The sequence below is a fragment of the Halichoeres trimaculatus genome, unplaced genomic scaffold (assembly GCF_033239565.1).
Source record: "Halichoeres trimaculatus isolate MK-OKI-2021-1 unplaced genomic scaffold, fHalTri1.1 fHalTri1_scaffold_14, whole genome shotgun sequence".
In the NCBI taxonomy this organism is placed as follows: Eukaryota; Metazoa; Chordata; class Actinopteri; order Labriformes; family Labridae; genus Halichoeres; species Halichoeres trimaculatus.
The window spans coordinates 18,745,854-18,751,199 of NW_027437192.1; positions in this window are offsets into that span (position 1 = coordinate 18,745,854).

The following is a 5,346-nucleotide window of genomic DNA, read 5'->3' on the forward strand; positions in this document are numbered from 1 at the left end:
ATTGAAGTTAGCCTGTAAACTCCCCAGAGGAGCCACCCCAGAGTGAGGCGCACAGGGAGTGACCAGCTTTATGGCAGGGCTGGGAATCAATTATGCTAACGTGGCTAATGAATGCACTTGAGGGAACTGCTCCCCGCACTCAAGGGCCATTTTTTCCTATTTGCATATTGATGGCAGAAGGACAGTGGCCACTTTTATCTGTCAAATGGCCTTGGTGTGCTCCTTTTACTCTCACTGTAGACACTTCTTTCTTCTTTTTAGATCTGCTTTTTTTTTTCTTTTTCACACAAATATAGGTTGCAACTACCACCCAGTTTCTGGTCGACTGATATCTTGACTTTGGGATCTGATCTTGTGAGGTAGTCAGCCCCTAGAGAGACTGTGGAGGAGTTCCTTGCCAGTATTCAATCCTACCCCTCTACCACATGAACAACCAGGTGTATTTACCCTACTTGTGACATTTTTGACTTTTTTTCTGCTATGATATATGGTTTAAAGAGGGGGTATTTTGCTTGCCCATATTTTTAGCAAATGTAAAAAGTAACAATACTGAATGTTCATTTACAACGTGCCCAGATTTTCAAATTACTACATGTTGTAGAAATTCTGGTAAACCGCTCAAAACAGTCCTATCTACAAAAAAAAAAAAAAATCAGATAAATGTTGATGACATGTTGGAGAATCATGCTCCAAACACCAAGGTCTGCCTGTAGCTTTGTCCCAGACAGGCCTCCAGGGGCTGGTCAATCTGAAGGAAGGATGTTCATTATGTTATCATTCTGTTTACACTGCATACTTGCATATTGATTCTTTACATATTTCTTGTGGTTCATTAGTCTTTTACATATTTCTTTCTCGGTAACACTTATCGTATTATCCTTTTATAAGTATTTGTATCGTGATGTTTGCACTTTACACTTTCTTGTTTGCTGCTCTAATTCTGTAAATTTCCCATCTGTAGGGAAATCTGTAATAAATAACTATCTCATCTTATGTCATTGTAGACATAGTCACTTTAGTTTATCTAAAGTGATATCAACTATATATGGGAATTCAATATTTATAAAATATTTCTGTTTGAAATTCTGATGGGGCACATGCCCCTACTATCATTTTTCATGAAATGGGTTCAAAAAGGCTCCTGCCTTGACTTATGTGTTATCTGCCTCAAAGAATCTCCTTAATTCAAGTGTGGTTAAAAATTAAGATATAAAGAATAATAATAATTAAAAAAACACTTCATTTGAATAAAAGGTCTGATTCTTTACTTTTTTTGAGTATTTAAAGCTCCAAACTTTACAAACACCAAAATTCAGTTTGTTTTAGTCACAAGATAACTCACCTGGTTGATTCTGGTATCAGATCAATGCCCATACTAATATTCTGACTAATACTTGATATCCCTTGATTGACAGAGTCAAAGGCTCTGAGATAATGACATTAAATTTACTTTACTAAAGACAAGTCAACATCACAATCTTTGTTTTCCCTCTGGACAACATTAAATACACACAGCACTATGCCCCTAACCAGGCCCCCTCTTCCTTTTCAACGGTATGAAGTCATTTTCAATTAGTGTTCTTTTGTGGCCACCGGGTGAAGAGTCCTGGAAGAGCTCCAGTGTCTCCGCATGTGCTCTGATAGACACAGTATGCTTTAAGAGGAATAATGGTGAAGCTTTTCACTGCAGCTGAGGTTAACATGCATTAAAGTCATCTGTTTGCAAAGATGGATGTCTGGCAACACTCACTCTCACTCCGCTAAAATGCATTAAGGTAAATACCGCTCCACTGAGAGAGAATCGCTTTGTCTGATGCGTGAAGTAAAGAAGGCTATGAATATCAAATATGCTATGAATAAGTTATGTGGCGGTGGCAATACTGCAAAAAAAATTAAGATAAAGACTGGATGCAAAAATCAAGGGTTTTCAGGATGTGAAGAGGGCGCCTTTACAAAAGTTATCAATGCATTAAGACATAAGCCAAAAAAAAATCAACAGTTTGGAAAATAAGGTTAATGTATCTAATGATTAAAAAAAGATTGTGTGCAGTTAGAGCAATGTTAGTTTTGCTGCTCTACACTTTATTCCCCCTTTTTTTTTTTCATTTCATAATTATCTTTAACTGGTCACATGGTTCCAGTGGTAGCAAGTGCTACTGGGATGCTCTGTTTTACATTGTTTGTATCCTCAGATTAAACTCATTTAATTAATGCACTCCAAACTCCTTTGTGCAAAAATGTACATTTGTGCACACTTTCTATGTTTACAGTCACACACAGATGCATGCATAATCACAATTCCTGTGACATCAGATGTCTTCTGTGTCCCAAAAATTCAGGATTTCCAGCTGTTGGTCAACGCACAAGCCTGTCTACAAACACACTTTAGAACATGAGATTACACGCTGTGCAAGTATTCAGCCAGTAATATGGCCTTCACACACACACACACACACACACACACACACACACACACACACACACACACACACACACACACAAACACACACACACACACACACACACACACACACACACACACACACACACACACACACACACACACACGCATCCTCTGCATCTCACTTTTACTTAGTTACCAAGCTTAAACAAAATTAACATTATTTCATTTCACATTATTTGCATAAATAAGCAACACATATGTGTTTGGGCCTTAAGGAATTTAAAACACATGCTACATCCACCAAAATATATTGGTATTTATACACACAGCGGAACAAACACACTTACCTTGTGACACCTCCAAAGAATCGGTCTGTTGTTAAGGTTGATGAAGACATGGGTATTTTAGAAGAACTGAGATTCTCACAGGGATGAAGTCTTATCTTTGGCAATTCCTGATTCCTTAATATTACACTTGGACAAGAAGGGAACCTCCCTTTCTCATACTTTTACCTCAGTCCAGGTCAGTGACTGACTCCCATGTAACAAAAATTAAGACCTTGGAATTTTCCTGGTTGCTGCCTTGAGGGTGCCATGCTTATCACAGGGAGGGACTGTGCCCATCAAAACAACTGTATTTTCAGTGACGTCATTATATTACTGTCTAAATGAGCAAAATGAAACCAAAGCAAGTTTAACTTCTAATCTAGACAGAACAAATAACATTGCTTGTGAAACACTGCTGCTATATGTGGATGGGTGAGCCACGGAGGCCAAAACTTTGTTATGTATCAGGGTTTTTTTTTCATGTAGCTGCATCGTGACATTTCAAGTATGGAGAATGCATTTTATGGGTATCCCAAGGTTAATTCATGACAGCTAATTATCCTGGCAAAAGGGGGTAAAAACTTATTCCAAACGACAAACCAAAGTCATCATCAGCACAAAGAGTATACCTGAGGCATATAGAGTGTGGACAGAGATGAACTTCAATGAGTGATGCCCTCACTCAGACGAATGTACCGATAAAGGCAGACAGGCAGTGTTGGAGGCTCCCCCTAATATGATCCGGTGACATTTTCTTCCCTCGCTCCTTCAGGGGGAAAGAGCAATGCAGAGAGGGAGCAAGAGAGTCAGAAAAGGAGATGCTGAAGAGAGAGAAGGAGAGGCAGAGATGGAAGAAAGAAAAATGGAGACAGCAAAGTAGACACTAATGAACGCAGACAACAAAGACCCTAACCTGGACTGGGAGCCCCTGGAGACGTAGAGAGGGTTTGCACTGGGTCAATAAAAGCACTGGACCATGTCTGCATTGTCCTGCCCTTCAAGCACCCGCTAAACTGCAGAGGGAGGACTTTTGCCCAAGGTTGTAAGAGTTACAGGGAAATATCACCAGATTTCATACCTTTATGTTGCCCACAAAATACATTTTATGGCCCTCTGTGCAAAGGGAGAAAAATCTGTGACATAATTTGTATGTGGGATGTGAAACCAAAGTACTTTTACTGAAGGAGGGATACTGTGCTTTTTTATCTTTATACTGTCCCTCTGGTTCACCTGTGTTATCATTCCATGATTTTGGTATTTTACCAAAAATATCTATTTATGTGTGAAACACCTCATTTAGCTACTGTTTCTTTAGGGCTCCCCACTCTACAAACCCCCTAACTTATGATTGGCTAGCTCTGTGAAGACCTGCCCAGGGCAGGACTACAGGCAGGTCAAGCCTGTCACTCCAACGTTTTTGAAGCAGTTAGGTGATCCTTATGTGATGACCTCATCATTTCAGCAAGTTTCGTAAAGCTTTGACAAAGATCAAGACTATTTTTGGCAGTTTACAGACAGATTCAGGGATTTCTACAACATATGAATGTTTAGCAGTTTGAAAATGTCCCAACAATCAATAGAGAAAAGAAGATTGGGCTTATATTTCCTACCTGCAAACTATACATTATTCCATGTATTACCCAGCTCCCAACTAAAGATATAAGAAAAAGACATTGATTAATTATCCGTTCGGAATTATTTACGTAAATTGTTTTGTTTTGTTTGTTTGTTTGTTTGTTTGTTTTTCATTTTAATTGTCCCAATGAGTAAATGGCAGTAAGCTTTCAATGGTGTTGGATCCCCATTCAGCTCTCCTTCTCTGATCTCTGTGGCTGACTTGTCATTCTAACTGAAAACAAAAGTTTCAGCTACATTGTTTACCAATATAGAGAAAAAACTTAATAGTTCCACTTTACCTTTACAAGGGTAGAAGAAAAATGTGGTGGAACTCTTTTCAGCAGATTGACTTGTCACTATGTGTGATCTGTTTGCTTCTGGTGTTGTTCACATTGGTGAAGGTTAATGACTGCATCAAGTGGTTTTAACCATTCAGAAGCAAGATTCCAACACAGCTGGAGGATGAGTAAAAAAGCCCAGGTAAAATTATAGTACAATGACTTGGAAGCTGCGTCAGGTGTTTGGATAATCTTCGTCCTTTAGATGTGTAATGGGTCAAACCATTGCCTGAGATTTTTTTTTCTCTGCCATTGGCACAGCTTTGTGTCTAACTCGAAATGTGTATCCACGATAAACAGCTGCTCATTTTGTCTGTGATGTATCTGCTTGTTGATAAAAACAGCATAAATTCATATTAACGGGAAAAAAAAACATTTAAAGGGGCTGTGAGGGCTTTCTAAGTGATCTTGAAAACGTCTCACCTCTACATATATGGACGATCATATGCCAGAGAATTTAAAATGATATTATCAGTGCTTAAATAGGTAATTTCTTTATGCTATTTCTCATCTTCTTGGTTAGGTTGGACAGGACCATTTTGATATATGGCATGTAGATGTTCCCACCACAACACCATGCTGCAGCTAGCAGTGAGAAGAGCGATCAGGACCAGGATTCACTAACATCACACCTTATGGCCTCAGAACTGTGAGTAGCAGC